The sequence below is a fragment of the Octopus sinensis genome, linkage group LG4, assembly GCF_006345805.1.
Source record: "Octopus sinensis linkage group LG4, ASM634580v1, whole genome shotgun sequence".
Classification (NCBI taxonomy): domain Eukaryota; kingdom Metazoa; phylum Mollusca; class Cephalopoda; order Octopoda; family Octopodidae; genus Octopus; species Octopus sinensis.
In genome coordinates, this window is record NC_043000.1 from 108,136,457 (window position 1) to 108,155,048 (window position 18,592).

General features: G+C 34.3%; 1 protein-coding gene and 1 non-coding gene across 3 annotated transcripts in view; both read left to right on the top strand.

The window, feature by feature from the left end:
- LOC115211023 overlaps positions 1–18,592 on the top strand; it is a 607,449-nt gene that overhangs the window by 352,570 nt on the left and 236,287 nt on the right. The gene's annotated exons all lie outside the window — the stretch shown is intronic.
- LOC115211353 lies at positions 18,317–18,423 on the top strand. The gene has a single exon (XR_003881621.1). It is a non-coding gene; the product is annotated as a U6 spliceosomal RNA (small nuclear RNA).

The window sequence follows — 18,592 nt, forward strand, 5'->3', positions numbered from 1 at the left end:
AGAAAAGTGGGGAGAGAGATAATAAAGTGAAGAAATGGAAAGTGTACTGGTTAGTGGTCAGTCAAGATAAACTGATAGAAGGAATGAGGAGGTGAAGGTGATAGAGGGAAAAATAAATACATATATATATAGAGAGAAAGATACATACATATATATATATATATATATATATATATATATATATGTGTGTGTGTGTGTGGTGTGTGTGTGTGTGTGTGTGTGTGTGCGTGTGTGTGTGTGTGTGTGACCGCGTCTGTACCGTTGGCGATATTTTCCTCCATCTTCCCTTCCTTGGATCTTTCCTTTTCTGACGAAGAGCTCCGCTCGCAACGTTAAGTTCTCCTTCTTTCTTTCCTTTCCTGAGCGTCCAATAACACTATACTTGTTCCACGTCCTCGCGTTGATGTGGTTTCTCTTTGTGTTTTCATGTTTGGATTAACTATATATATATATATATACATACACCAACATTTTATGAGGGGAATTGTATAGATGGTTAAAATACAGAAGTATATGTATATGTATATATATATATATATATATACGTTTAAATATTTGTTGTGCAAGATTTTTTATGTGAAGTCGTGTGTTGAAACAGATATTGTTATATTTCGAAATGGTCATATTGCCAGTTTAGCCAATAAAAACACACGCACTATATATTTGGTTAAAGAGACACGTACAATATTTCATTCACCGCATGTAGTTCTCATGTTACAGCCATAAAGAAAGGATCAGAGTATACAAAGGAGCCATGAAGAAATTTGAAAATATATTATGTAATGATAGGAATGCGATTTGCCCACTCTATAGGAACAAGTCATGGAACACTATAGAAAGGACAAAAAAGAAAATAGGGAAGGCCAACTCTTTGTATGATAGCCATAAATACCAGAGTGTCATGTTCGTTGACACCACCCCTGGAGGTGAACTGGCGTACCGCTTTAGAAGGACCCCAGACAAACTTAAGCTAAGAATTAAGGTTGTTGAAAAGCAAGGCAACCCTATCAAATCTATAATTGGTAGAACCTATCCTTTTAGTAGAACCCTCTGTACGGATAAGTACTGTACTGTATGTAGATTTAGCCCACAAACAAACTGTAAAGCCAGAAATGTAGTCTATTAGTCTATAGTATAAGATGTATAGAGGGACGATGCAGTAACAAGACAACGACATACGTAGGGGAAACGGCAAGAATCATAGGAGAGCAGGTAAATGAGCATTGGAGACAACTCAAGGAAAGTAAAAGCTCATCGATTCTGTACCAACACGCCGAACAGGAACACGGGGGATCAATCAATAACATAGAAATTAACATATTATCCACACATAGATCAGATGCAACAATTAGACAAATTACAGAAGCTACACACATAATAGAAAATAAACCTAGCCTGAATAGAAAAATAGAATGGAGCACTAACACACACAACAACATATGACGATGGAGGATCCTGAAAACATAATAAATACACAGATAAATAAACTAATAGAAATGAATAACTATATATATATATCTATATATATATATATATATATATATATATTTCTTTTCTTTTCCGAGTCGATTTATTGTTATTATAACTAGTATTGTTGTTATACATACATACAAACTTACAAGCATATGTAATGATAATAATAAGTGGATGTAAACACAAGAACAAAATAAGAATAAACAAAAACAACAAAAACAAAATACAAATTACATGAACATATATAAACAGAAGATACAAATATTACAGGCATCCCCCCCACACACACACACACTAAATAAACATAGACACACATAGAGATATAAGCATGCGCAAATGAAGACATACAATAGAAATACAAAATGGCTGACGGTTACTAAGGAAAAATAAGTAAGAAGAAAACAAAGGACCACTGGTGCGGTCACAGGAGTGTGAGTAAAGAACTCTGGCCGAAATAAGATTAAGAATGATGTAAAAAATAAATAACACTGAAGCAAAATAACACCAAATATATAGTGCGTGTGTTTTTATTGGCTAAACTGGCAATATGACCATTCTGAAATATAACAATATATATATATATATATATATATATATATATATAATACTTCTGTATTTTTACCGTCTAATCCCACGCATAAAGTTCATCTAAGGTTCATCTAGTAGAGTAGGAGACAATTTCCTAAAATATTACTGGGGGACACCAACTCTAGAAATATGATCAGGAAGTGGAATTATCGTATCTTTTTCAATCTTAATACATTCCTAAATTCTGTAGATTGGAAGGTGTATAGCTCTTCGCCTCCGTGTGTGTTTCACAAACAGGAAAAATATTCCGTTCCTTTAGATGATGCGTATTCATAAACACACCAATCAAGTGTTCAAGTTTGAATCTGCCGTAACGTACTAAGGATGAATAGATGCGTTACAATTATTTTAATATACGATTATCTACGACAGAATGGCTTGTGGACATCCAGCTTTCTCTAATTTCTGAAATAAATTTAGCAGAAAATCAGAACAAGGAAACCGATTATCACAGTTCTGTATGCACCACATGAATTATAAAAAATTTTATTATTTCTTTTTTAATGTTTCTGGGCTTACTACGGATTAGAAAAAACATGAAATCAGTTATACGAAAATCTAATTGGAAAGAAATATTTTTATGAACAAAAATTCATATCAGCCAAGTTTTATTCATACTTTGCGAACTATGACACTTTGTTGCGGAAATTTCATTCACATTTTTGCCACATTATGAAACGAAAGATTCTTCCGCGTGGCTTCTTTGAATATTTTGAAATCACGTGGATCTGTTGCTAAAACCAGTTTTAGAATGGTTTACGAAATCCATCAGATTTAGGTATTTATTTCTTTTTCACTATATACAAAAGGCTCTACTTATAACACAATCAAGGTTACAATAAATGAATCACTGTTCAATCACGTGAGACTACTACTTTCATTCCTTGCACTGATACAGCCTCACAATTTTATTTGGGATGTAGTTATTATTTATTAACTCCAGTTCAGACATCACGGAAGAGTTATGTGATGAAAGCCTCGAAACAGTTCCGTCTAGTTCTTTATCAGGCAGTTAACTAGGTTATGCAATCTGTGTTTTCGTTTCTTATGGTAAGACAATAGAATAAGAGAAATTTGGTTGGTATTTTCTGAAGGCGGTCACCCACGTAGTGTCTGCGTCGTTGCTGAATTATACACGGGAGTGATTGTTAAGTAAATTGATTCCAAAGAATTGTTGACTCTTGCCTTTTTTTAACTTGGAGAGAGATTCTCAACGTAAACGACACAGTGTGTATGTATGTAGGTAGGTAGGTAGGTAGGTATGTGTCTTTTATTTTTTAATTATTCTAAATCTTCCACTGAGGAGTGAGCCGGTTTCCAACAAAGATACAAGGCTTCATCTTTGGCATGTAGTTAACACAAATTCACATTTGGAACTTGAAAAAAGCCTTGCATATTTTTATTGTTCCACTCACAAATTACAATTGTAATATACGAATTAGCTGGTAACTTTCTCTTTCTGAAAATCCCAATTTATTCAGATTGTCCTTGAAGCATTTACTAACAAAACCTAGTGCTCTAATTATTATTGATATGAGCATGAATTCATAATCTGGATATAGAAGCTGGAGGTTTCGATGCAGTTGTTCATAGATATCCTCTTTTTCTTTGATTTTCAAAGAGATATTTATATCTACAGGACTGCTAACCTCTATGATGGTACATAGCTTTGTCTCTCTATCCCAAACAACAATATCCGGTCTGTTATGCTTACATTTGACAGATGTTTTGATGGGAATATTCCACCAGTATTCTTTGAGTTGGCATTTATGAGTGTATTCCATAATAAAATAGGGATTTTTAAAGTTTATTTCAGGACAGTCTTTTTGTAAATTGTTTTAGCAACAACATCGTGCCGCATAGGGAGGTAGTACCGTGACGGCAATTTGCGACAGCTGCTAATCACATGCGTAATGTCTTTCACAGAAACATGACATAGCCTACGCATGCAGTTGCACCTTGGGATTACAAGAGCGTCACTGTTTCTCTTGTTCACAAGGTACTTTGTGGCAATCTCCTGTCCCTGTATTGCAAACGCGTAGCCTTCAAAGTGTGGTATGATGTAGTGATCTTGTGTCCAAGAGAGGCGGCGCTCCGGGCAACATACCCATGCATGGTCTTTTTTTTTTTGTATGCTGAGTGCTTTCCATCCAGTTCTTCTCGGAGGTAAGAGAGCCCAGCTATTTTGGGGGCTATATAAGAGATCATCAGGAAGAAAGTTTTTCTTGAGGAGTTCACTGCCAACTCGTAGAACGTTACTCACTTCACTTACCAGGATTGCATTAATATATTTACTTTTGCTGCTGTTGTTTAGTAGGTGCTGACTGTGTGATATCATACGGCATTCGAAGGCCGTCTGCACTGATCTCAGGCCTCTACCACTTTCATTTCTTCTTAGGTAGAGCCCGTTAGCGTCATTGTTTCTATGGAAGTTCCCAGTTGTTATCAAGATTTTGCGGTTTTTGATATCTATGGAGTGGATTTTCTCTACAGAGCAATCAAGTATTCCAAATGTGAGATTCAGCACTAATACTGCAAGTGCATTGTGGGATATTGTTTTGTTCTAAGAGGAGAGTTCAGACTGCCATATTTTCCTATATCTGGTATAATATTATCGGGTCACTATCTTTATTCAGAGTGCCTTCATATGATACATTTTCGTCTATGCATACTTGTAACATTCTTTGTGTGGAATGGGGGAGATAGAGACAACTTAATGCTCTTCAACGCATGAAGAATGGGGACGTAAGAAAGTCGTCAAGTTTAGTCCGAACACTCTGTAGGTAGATATGTCAAAGTGCGTGTGAAGAAGTGTGTATGTGCGTTCTGTGTGTGTGTGTGAGTGTACGCGGCCGAATATGTTTCAGCACCTGCGCAGTCTATGTCGTTACAATGTATGTATACACGTATGCAATTGTGCAAGCAACGTTCAAAATTAATATATATGCTAGAGTACTTTACTGTCTGTTGTCATCAGAGCCAATAACAATCCTAATTAGTGATCAAGTTTGTTGCTAATTAATATCGCAGCTGCAAAATATTCAATTAAATATGATTCAATTACATTCGTATGAGGTTTTAATCAAGCTGATTAGAATTTAATATACAAGTGTATATGTCGACATGTATATATATATATATATATTTCCTGCTATTACTTATCGGCAGTCAACATCATCAGCTCCTCATTTCATCGGACATTGGTTTTTCATACTAGATTCTTCTGCCTTATTAGTGGAGGGTTATTTTACCATTTTCATTAGTTCTGAATTTATGTGCGTTTTGGGTTCAAGCATGGCCTCAGTCAGATTACTGAAACAAGTAAAAGAATAAAAATATAAAAGTATGTATGTGTGTGTGTGTGCTTATACATGCTTATATATGTCTATAAGTTATACAAGTATATATATACTTACATACAGCGATTGCAGGGTGGAAGACATAAGTTAGACATTTCAAACCATACAGTCAACGTCACGTAAACATTTCATAGTATAATTTTAGCTGACGGTCTCAGATCAAAAACGCTTCCTCGGCAAGTATTTCTCCGTAAATGTGTTGTATGTATGTATGTATGTATGTATGTATGTATGTATGCATGCATGCATGTATATATGTATGTGTGTGCATGCGTGTTTATATGTATATATATTTAGTGGAGGCGCAATGACCCAATGGTTAGGGCAGCAGACTCGCGGTTTCGATTGCCAGACCGGGCGTTGTGAGTGTTTATTGAGCGAAAACACATAAAGCTCCACGAGGTTCTGGCAGGGGGTGGTGGTGAACCCTCTTGTACTCTTTCACCACAACTTTCTCTCTCCCACTCTTTATTCCTGTTTCTTTTGTATTTGTATTTCAAAGGGCCAGCCTTGTCACAGTCTGTGTCACGCTGAATCTCCCCGAGCACTACGTTAAGGGTACGCGTGTCTGTGGAGTGCTCAGCCACTTGCACGTTAATTTCATGTGGCTGTTCCGTTGATCGGATCAACTGGAACCCTCGTCGTCGTAACCGACGGAGTGCCACAATATTTATACACACACACATATATATATATATACACACACACACATTTATATATATATATATATGTGTGTGTGTGTGTATGTGTGTGTATACTTAAAACGAGACACATGACGAGATGTAAACAGCACTGACGGATGCGACGTAACTAGCTGTAAAATATCCCAACCGTAAGGGGCCGATGCAAGTTTGGTCGAAACGATTGTTCTGCTGAATGAAGATTCTTCCTAAGTCCATTTTCCATTTCTCTCATTCATTATATATATATGTATGTGTATGTATACATACACACTTGTACACACGCAGAGCCGCGCGCACACATGCACGCACGCACACACACACACACGCACACACACACACGCATATCTACATATTAAAATTTCATCATACCTTTCTTTTGAAGTACTTAAGTTAAACACCGTATTATTATTATTATATTATTATTATTATTATTATTATTATTATTATTATTATTATTATTATCATTATTACATTATAAGTTTCAAATTATAAATATGATAAAAATCTTCTTCAGAAATGAACCAGCTTTCAATATTTAATCTAAAAATAACAGAAAAGAAACCGAAACAAATGCTTAGTCTGAACATCACAAATTATAATCCGAAAATATATAACTATATTGACCGTAAATTTTTTTCCAGCACCAGACATCATCTTATGATTATATATTCATTTAAATCTTTAATAATAACACTTCAATAAACCAGTTATCAAACACGCTAGTTCATCTCAACAGCTCATGACATGAATATGTATTTAATATCGGTATTAAACTTTAATTCTGGAAATGTCCACACGTTAACTTTATACATAGGTTTTTTTTAAACTTTTACTTTACATATGAAATTTCTAAAAACTTCACAAATCAGGAGGTTATCTAAGCACGTAACCATTGACCTAAAGTGTATAATCTCTTAGTTTTTAATAAAATATTTTCTCCTGTCATCACATCTTTTTGATTTATCAATCTTACTCTGTGTGTGTGTTTTAGGCGTGTTTGTGTGTGACTGTGTGCGTGTTTGTGTGAGCGTCTGTGCGTGTATGTGTGTGTATGTATGTACATACATACATACATACATACATACATACATACATACATACATACATACGTACATACATACATACATACATACATACATGCCTGCAGTGCATACATGTATAGATAAATACGTCACGATTGCTCCATCTTCAAAGATGATTACAGTATCTTTGTCTTCTCTCGCTGTCTTTCTTCCTTGTCAATGGTATTCCTGTGGTACAAACTTTAAATCTAGGCTATATAATTATCTTCATTTAATTATCTTTAAAGCCATGTATTTATTCTATAAATATATATTTTTGCCGAACCGCTAAGTTGCGGGGACGTAGCGGTGGAGGGGACCATTACAGGCATAAAGGCACACACACGCTTACAACTCCCGCACACACATATATACATACATATATACGACGAGCTTCTTCCAATATCCGTTTACCAAATTCACTCACAAGGCTTTTGTCTGTCCCAAAGCTATAGTAAAAAACACCTGCGTAAAGTGTCATGGAGTGTGATTGAATCCGGAACCATGTGGTTGGAAAGCAAGCTTCTCACCACACAGCCATATGACATTTAATATGCATTGTCACATTGTAATACAAGTATTGATATATCGCTTATATTTGTGTTGTTTTTTTCTATATCCACCACTACATCATTAAAGAAACAAACAATAATATAAGCAAAAACAGCAGCAGTAGCAGTGTATGTCATTCCAGAGACATTCTTTAATTCTGTTATTTCATTTCTGGTTTCAATCATTGGACTATGGCCTTACTAGGGCTCCACCTTCTAAGTTGTAGCCAGTTACATTAAACCTCAATACTTTTATTGTATGATATGTTCCGAATTTATCGATATCAAAACAATGAAAAGTAAAATGAACTTCAATTGAACTTGAACAGAACATGGTCCTGATAAAATACTGTATGCTATTTTGTCCTACAGTGTTCTACCGGTTCTGTCAAAATAAGCAAAGCTACTGGGAATAATTTTATTGAAGTCCAGCGATTATTCCTCATCTGAATATAATATCGATAGATTTAGATATATATTTTATAACCCTGTCAGTTACAGTGGGCTTGTTTAGGTTGAAATATACAGTATGAGCAAACCTTAATTGAGACTGGATATACTTTTAGGTGAGGGCAACTATGAAGAATCACTAATTATCTTAAAAGAAATATTTACTAAACAAGAAAGAACAAGTGAAATAGTAGACGAATCTCCTCGAAATCATACCCTGCTAACATAAACTTGAAAGTCAATTTTGGCAGAATTTGAAATTACTAGCCAGAGAGTAATGCAAGTTTTATTTGCATTACCATCTGATCCACAGTTGTACAAAGCAACGTTAATGAATATCGGCGGACAGTGAGTCGAACCTCATGCCGTTTCTACTACTCTATTGTACTCGCGTTCTTTAATATTAATTTATATTATTGGCACAAAGCTATTCAATTTTGGGAATAGATATAGTCTACTTTTAACTGGTACTCATTTTATCGAATCGGATTGATTTGTCTTAACAATGCCTTAACTATTTCGCCATCCACCATTTTTGATATTATTACAGTAAATTATATCGCACCAGTAGATTGCTGGTAGATACACTGTGTATACACATCTGCATCAAATTCTGTTACCGCTGTCTATCAAATAATACCAGAAAGGTAGAATGAAAAGGAAATGAAATATTTCTCAGTACTTTCTTCGCAGCTTTGCTGGCTTTACTATATCCTGCCTTTCTGCATGTTAATATCAGAAATATCATTATTTGATTATCTACGGATAAGTTACCTTCTGATTTTGTTTGGGTATTTTTTTCTAATCTCCCTTAGCATTTGTCTTTTTATTTATTTTTTAGATTAAAACTGCCTGAAGAGCGTCGTTACTTATAATATAATTCAATTCATTTATAATTCTTTAGTTACTATTGTACCTTTGCAAAGTGTCTTTGCACTTTTAAGTCCCATATATCGAATTTGTCTTTTTTCTTTTCAAGTAATTTAATAAAATTATTACCAGAGAGGATACTATACATAACGTAATCTGTATGACGCTTTAGATACGATACTATTTCTATGTGTATTATAAACTCGCAGCTGCATCGGTCCATGGAGCCAAACGGTCAATTGGCCATACATTGTTACTAAAGTAATTACATCTGTTTATGTAAAGAAACTTCAATTGTGTAGGGTCCATATCGTTTAAAACCTGACTAGAGTTGGTAGGCGTTCAATTTACGAGGTGAACATTAACTTCTAGTGCAGTGTTTTACTGAAGCAGAAATATTTTAGAGAAATTAGCTATTCCAGGCGTAGTGCACTTATTCATTCTAAGTACTTTACGAAACCCATTAGGTATTCGTCCACGTGGAATGTAAGATCTAGTCAACGTTATATTTTGAATTTCATTTTGAAACTCAGCAGCTGGGTGATTGGTTTAAAAGTATTTTCTATTATCATCACGGTTATTATTTTCATTTTCCATACTTATTTTCCATTACATATATTATTAACGACGCTGTTAATAATATAGCATATATAATTAACGTTGATGCTATTAACATGTATTATTAACGTTCTTGTTAATGATACAAGGTATGTTATTAACATTTTATTTTTAATATTATGACATATATTATTAATTTATTATTATTATTATTATTATTATTATTATTATTATTATTATTATTATTATTATTATTACTATAACGTTTATTATTCATGTTGTAGTTAATATCATAACATATGTTATCAACGTTGATAACTGAAGACTGACTTACTTTTTACGATGGTAAATGCAGAGTAAAAAAGAAAGCACGATACGATATGTAATGAATACAGATTCACTCTGCTTATTAAAACGAATAGTATTTTGAGAGAATGTCTGTCTTTTGCAGGTTCCAAACGAAAGATACGCAGAAATACTGCTATAATTACGCGTGAAAGTTTGACGTCCATTCCTAATTGTAGGTAGTGTCATTTGCGATTTTATTTAATCGTAATCCATTATGACAGTGTTTGACATAATGGCGCATAAGGTCATTTGCATGTTCCCAATAATACTCTATGTTAGAGGTATTATAATATGTTTTATTATATGTTATTCTGTAATTAGAATACTTGATTAGGGATTTAGATGTCATCATTATCCGTGTCTCAAATCTTGTCACAAAGCAGTAGCAAAATTTACTGCCACGTGTTTACCCATAGAACATTCATTCACATAGTGGTTACATAATTTATTGTGTTACTTTCTCACACAAAATTCAATAATTTACTGAGACAAATACTTTAGTTTGATCATTTTTCGTAGATATTCAGGCACGCTGCCATACAACTCACCATGACCAATGTTTGGGTATAGTGATGAAACATGTATTCCGGCGCGTTTTTCTAGTTTTCCTTTTGAGACATTCCATCATCTAACTTATTTGGGCTTTCATCAAAGAGCTCTCTTCTCTAATACTAATTATGGTTTTCTTGCTTGTTTAGTGTATATCCTTATTCGTCCTTAGTGGTTGTGTATTCGTCCTTAGACGTTGTGGCAAAGACAACATTGTTCATATGCTATTTTCAAACTATACGTTTTATATTGACATAGGCTCTGCAATGGATTTTTCTTTACTTATTGTGATATATTCCTCGGTGTACTGCCACATTATACATTACAAATCTTGTTTGTGGCTGTTACTCCACTTAAGCTTGAGTCATCATACCTTGAAGATATATTTGTCTCGTATTCGATTTCCACTGCGAAATGGTTAGTTTAGCAGAAGTTCTCCATTTCAAGCATTAGAATTCTCATTTAAATAATTCATACTAGTTATTGGTGTAACTATAAATTTTTAACAGAAATCTAACTCACTTTAGTGGGAAATATATTTTTTGCTTGATTGAAAAAATAATTGGCTGTATCAGATTTCCTAGCAGCATTGAAAAGTTTTTAATTTATAATTGTAACAAAAATGAAGAGAAAAAAATGAAGTATTAATATTTCCCTTCGCGAAATCCATTATAGCACATATTTGCTCCACCATTTTTCAGATTCAATGAACAGCTAGTGAATGTGCAGTTTATGGTTTGGTTCATAAGGTTATTTAATAAATTCCAGAACTGAAATCTGTTAAATTTAATTAATTTGTGTTCTCATCCAATATTTATTTTGTTTAGTACCTGGTCCGTTTTAAAATCCATAATGGCTGACTTAGTACATCAGCCATTTTATAATCACAACTAGTTATCTTAGTACCTGAGCTGTTCTAAAGTCAGTAATGTGTATCTCATTAACCAAAAATGCTTTAACGATTACTCAGAAATTGCTTCAAAGTCCTCAGTATTGTTATCTATTTTCATAGGATTGTAATACTATACAAACATAGAAGAGCACGAGCTGTAATATTCTATCCCGAAGAAATCCTTAGAAAAGACTTTTTGTGTTGGAACACAGGGTTTCTCTCAGATGCAAGTTGGTTGCCAGGCTCCTGATTTGGTCTTCTCGGTGCCAAATATTCCAGGACTACCGATATTCTCAACAACGCCTGTTTCAATTGTTTATATTAATTGTAACACTGTACAATATTCCCTCGCCACATCGCGGTTCACCTATCGCGGTCCACCTATAGCGCTTTATTATTTAAGCTTACCTCCGTGGTGTTGTTTTGCATTTATAATAAAGCAAATATATATATATTATAAAAATAATAAAACAACTCAGTAGAATACTACTTCTACTTCGTAGATTTTCAACTATCAAGTGGGTTTTTGAAACGTAACAACCGCGATAGTTGAGGGATTACTGTATTTCTTTTCTTTCAGATATCACGGACTGCATGTAAATATATACCTACACAAGGATTCTATTGTTTTCCTATATATATTAGGACTATCATCCCATTAATATGAATATTTATTGTTTCAGTCATTTGACTGTGGCCATATTGGGGCTTGCTTTGAAGGTTCTTAGTCGTACAAGCCGACCCTAGGACTTATTTTCTATTTGACCTAGCCGCTAAGTTACGGGAACATAAGCACCAGTTGTGAAGCGGTGCTGAGGAACAAACAGAGACACAAAGACGCGCATATATATATATATATATATATATATATATATATATATATATATATATATACATATACGACCGGGCTCTTTCAGTTTCCGTCTACCAAGTCCACTCACAAGGCTTTGGCCGGTCCGAGGTTGTGGTAGAAGACATTTACCTAAGGTGCCATGCAGTGGGACTGAACTTGGAATCATGTGATTGGGAATCAAGCTTCTTACTACACAACCACGCTTGCACCTCAATATTTGTCAAAGTGAAATACTTAATTCTTTCTAAAACAATATTTCACATTCACTAATCATTTTGTTGAAGTGTATTTTATAATTTTTTTAGCTCTACGCCATCAAGAATAATAATTGTTTCAAAGGTGGCCAAACTGCAAGCAATTTTAGATGAAAAGCACAGTCGAACTCGTTAACATTTGTGGTCTAAATATATGGCTTTTAAATGCAGTATATATATGATGTATACGAGTTCGATAACGACTTTATCGACCTATCGATTGAGACTATATATAAACCGTATATTTGGAGTTCGATGGAGACAATGTTGACCCATCGATGGAGACTATCGATGAAGAGGGTCGATGGCCATTCACAAGTGATTGATAGAAAGCTTTTCGGGAGAGGCAAAGCTATGTTACTTTCTTTCCTCTACGGTCCTGGATATATTTCTCGTGCATAGATGCACTGGTCTTCGTAACAAACCTCTGCCATGACTTCTCGAGCCAAACTGTCTTGTACTTATGGCTCACCACGCTAGTAAATTCTTAAAATTTTTTTGTATCTGAACTTGTGTACGACGAGGTACTAATGTCTGCGTTTAAAAATATGCTAGTCAGTTTGACTGTCATATTCTTGACTGGTTTGGGGGAAAACCTGAAGCGGGGAAGGGAAAGACGACTTGTAACAAATGCATTAATAGTAATCTCTTCCTACTATGATGTCAGTGGATGTCATATTCACCAATAATTTTTAGAAATTGTTTGACGGTAAACATTTTTAGATGTAAACTATATTTCTTCCTCGAAACGGAAAAAAACTCGAGATAACGGGTTCATAAAAGACACAGACACAAACACACATATACATACGCGTGCGTGCACACATACACACATTCTTGCATACGCACATACACGTGAGCGTGCATATATACACACACTCGCACACACACACCACACACACACACACAGGCACACTCACACACTCACTCACACAAGCACACACACACAGACATAGACACATACACACACAAGTGTGCGCACAGAAGACCATACAATGGGGATAGTTATCCGATAATTGTTCACAAACTAACGAGCTTCCCAAAAGAACGTCCATCACTAACAGTAAAGTTACAAAAACAAAACAAAAAAATTATTATTGCTATGATTCGTTCCTTTACAATCATCATCATCATCATCATCATCATCATCATCATCATCATCATCATTCATCATCATCATCATCATCATCATTTTTATCATGTAGTTATATTGGATAACCATTACATCATTAAAAAAGGGGGAATGTAAATTGAGCCAGATGGTGTTGATTGCGCAATTTCATTTTTTACTTTATTAGCTTGCATAATTTTACCTGCTCCTGACATAAAATTGATTATCAGCGATTTGCATAAAAGTTCATTAAGCATTTTGACAATACCAAACCTAAAAAAGATATAATGCCTCTCATCAGGGTAATTACAGAACAAGAGTATGCGAGGATATAAGTAGCTAACAGTAACAGATGGTGTTATGTCACGATATGTCTAGAAACGAAATTTTAACGAAAAGATACAAGCGTTAACCATTGGTGTTTATTCGTGGTGGAGTACATCCAAATATAACAATATATATATGTTTATATATACACATACATACATCCATATACATACATATATATATATATATATATTATATATATATATATCTATATATATATATATATATTATATTATATATATATATTATGTTTCTTTATTAGCCACACAGGGCTACACAAAGACGGGACAAATTACAAGTATATATATGTATGTATATATATATATATATATATATATATATATATATATATATATATAATATATATATATATATGCAGAAATAAAGTACACCGAATATGCATAATTTTTTTTTAGATCTCATTAAAAAATATATAGACTCTGTGTATTTTCCATCGTCTTGTTTTTCACTTCTGTTGACTACGTGGGGGAAGAATCATTCCAAAGTTTTTTTACAATATACTCTATCTCTCTTTATATTTTAACTATATATGTATATATATATGTATATATATATATATATATATATATTATATATATATATATATATATATATATATATATATATATATATATATATATTTCCATATATTTTTCTATAAAATTTCGTTTACAGACACTGCTGGTCGTGATGTGTGGTGTCTGTGCATGTGCATTTGTGCTTGTGCGTCAATATATTAGCTAGGGTCTGGAAGCAATGCAGAAGTGCTCTTATATTATTGACGCATATTTAATTTACTTACTCGTTTGAATGAGCACTAGAGAGGTAGAAGAGATATTAAAATTATTTCTCAAGTCTCATATTTCTAGTAGTCATTAAATTATTTTGTCTCTTCAAGTAAAGTAAAGACAAATAGAAAATAATAAACTATAAATCTGACATACGTTCTCTGTCGTTCTGAACAACACACCAAACTGTCGCAACATTAATTCCTTTTGCTTTATAATCAAGGTTAATGAGAGCTGAGTCAATAAACGAATTGCTAATTGATCGGTAATCGTAGAACAGCTACGTGATTTATAATATCCAGATGGAATCGTTTTGATCTAGTAGGATAAAACAGTCAAGTGTATGTTGGAGCATTATCAAAAGTATTACTGTTTTTCCTATTTCTAATATTAGGTCACCACTGATGGCATTTATATCTTTGTTCAGCATGTCAGTAACAGAAGGCCAGCGGTAGCTCTTAGTATCTCGTTTCTTACATTATATTGATCTCTGTGGAATCTATTAATGATGCAGTAAAGAGAATCAGCGGTAGCTCTTTCCCATATTTATGAACTGTTTACCTCTTTTCAATACCTATATCAGTCTACCTATCTCTTTGTCTGTCTATCTTTCTGTCTGTATGTCTCTCTGTGTTACTTTCGATCTGTATCTATCTACCTATCTATCTATCTGTCTCTCTTTGTTACTTTCGATCTGTATCTATCTATCTATCTATCTATCTATCTATCTATCTATCTATCTATCTATCTATCTATCTATCTATCTCTCTCTCTCTCTCTCTCTCTCTCTCTCTTTATATATATATATATATATATACATATATCTGTCTGTCTGTCTCTCTGCCTGCCTGCCTGTCTGTCTGTCTATCTATCTATCTATCTATCTAGCTAGCTAGCTGTCTGTCTGTCTATCCATCTATCTATCTATCTATCTATCTATCTATCTATCTATCTATCTTTGTTTGTTTGTTTCTTTCTTTCTTTCTATACACATATACATACATACACACACACATACACACATGCATGCATGCATACATACATACATACATACATACATACATACATACATACATACATACATACATACATACATACATAAACACGAGTGATTGCTGAAAAGTTCCTGGCTCTAAGGGTATCGCGAAGGGCCTGGTTGGACGTCCGATCTTCCGAGTTCTTTTACACGGCTTAGAAACACTGAGGTACCGCTGCAAAAATTGTATGAATCTACGTTGAATAAATTTATTAACTGATCCACCTGTATTTTCTTTTAACCCAAATGCCAGGGACTTTTCAGCACACCCTCGTACACACACAGCCATACATATATACATACTTACATACATGCATGTATGCATGCATATATAAATACATACTTACATATATTATCATACATGCTAGAATATTATGCATCGTATGGCGAAGTAAATTGGAAACAATACTATTTAACCACCAAGGGTAATAGCAGGAAATACAGTCTACATGCAATGATTATATTTTAGATTTTATTGGATTTCTTGGTGTTAATAAAAAATTATAATACTTATCACCTTAACATAAATTAACATAAATTAACATTAAAGAAACGATTCTAAAATGTCAAAAAGAAAAAAGAATTGAAATAATATTACAATCTGTGTTGATTTAATATTGTGGACAAACACGCACACACACGTCCTTTCTCTTTCTTTCTTCCTCACCCTTTTCTCTCTATATGTATATGCATGTATATATCTATGTATGTAAGTATGCATGCATATATATGGCTAATTCGCAATTGTGCCAATTAAGGGCAGAAATATATACGTCACTAAAGTGACAAAGGGTGCTAAACAGTACCAGTATTGACAGAAATAAGGGTGAAAACAATTGAATAGCCACCGAAAATACCATACACTGCATCATGTTGCCATGATTGACGGCTAACTCCAAAAGCTTTTTTTAAATTATTATTCTCTCTCTGTTTAGTTCCTCGAGTTTCTTTCTGTTGAAAAGCGTAGGCTCAAAATGTAAAAGACATTCTCACCTGCCGAAGCGTCAAACTAAAACACCTACTTGTTTTATTACACCTGCTTTCGTCTTCTGTTTTCCTGTAAATTTAAACTATATATATATACTAGCAGTATCGCCCGGCGTTGCTCGGGTTTGTAAGGGAAATAACTATATAATCATTTTTAGAGATGTAAAGTATAATAGCCATCTCAATATGGCTAACCACAAGGGGGGGGGGGGTGTTACTGTAGCTTTTTACGTTCTGAGATTTAATAATAAATTTTTAGAGAGTTACTTCCCTTATATATGCCAAAAATGCATTAAAAATGGGAAAAATTGATGATAATTTTTTTTTAAATCGTAGACTCATCGTAGACGCGCGCTAATACCCAGAAGGGCTCGATATGAATCACGACTACAAGATACCCGGTTTTGGTTAAACTGCACCGCAAAATGTGGGAGTAGTTAGGAATCTAAATCGTAGGAGACAGACAGCACACAACCTCACTTTTATATATAAAGATATATATATATATATATATATATATGTGTGTGTGTGTGTGTGTGTGTGTGTGTGTGTGTGTGTGTGTGTATGTGTGTGTGTGTGTGTTACTATACTACAGGGTAGCGAGAATTGGGTACTGAATCCAGAAATTTTATAACGGTTAGAAGGAATTGAGGGAAGTATGATTTGCAGGGTATGTAACGTTATGGTGCACTGACCAGAAGATACGCTTGAGCTGAGACAAACACTGGATGTAAGAGTAAAGATTTGTAGCATGTAAGGAAAAAATGCTTGTTGGTATAGACACATACTGCATGCAAATTATAACAGATGGGTAAAAATGAGCCAGAGGATTCAGAATGCAGGAATCAATTTTCAAGATGCTGAAATTTTCTCTGCGAGCACACATCACTGAGCAGACCCCCAAAAGATGCAAATTCATCTGCCGCAACCGGGACTATTTGTCGTCTCACTCGTATATACATTGGATTTCTAAACGCACCGTATCGTCGGAGGTTTTATTTCGGATGAAGACCGCAGCATATTACCTGTTAATAGTATATATATATCTATTAAGTATGATACGCACATGTCTCTCTCACTCCCTCACTCTCTCTCTCTATCCCTATACTCTCTTTACTCTTTTACTTATTTCAGTCATTTGACTGCGGCCATGCTGGAGCAACACCTTTAGTCGAACAAATCGACACCAGGACTTATTCTTTATAAGCCTAGTACGTATTCTATCGGTATATTTTGCCAAACCGCTAAGTTACGAGGACGTAAACACACCGGCACCGGTTGTCAAGCGATGTTTGGGGGACAAACACTGACACACAACCACACACATACACACACACACACACATACACACACACACACACACACACACACACACACACATATATATATATATACATATATACGACGGGCTGCTTTCAGTTTCCATCAACCAAATCCACTCACAAGGCTTTGGTCGGTCCGAGGCTATAGTAGAAGACACTTTCCCAAGGTGCCACGCAGTGGGACTGAACCCGGAACACACACACACACACATATATATATATATATATATATATATATATATATATATATATATAAGTACTTGTTTCAGCAGTACATATAATTAAACTGGAACGTTAGAGGGAAGATTAGCATGGCCTCTGCGCAAGGGTGACATGCAAATTCGTGAATAGTTCCATATTATATCTCAACGGTGGTACTCCAGCATGGCCGCAGCTTTGAAGCTGAAGCAATTTAAAGATGTATGTTTATATATATATATATGTATTTGTCTGTATGTATGTATCTATATATATACATTTGTGTGTGTGCGATTGTACGCGCTGGCGTGTGTGAGTGGGTGTGTATTACATT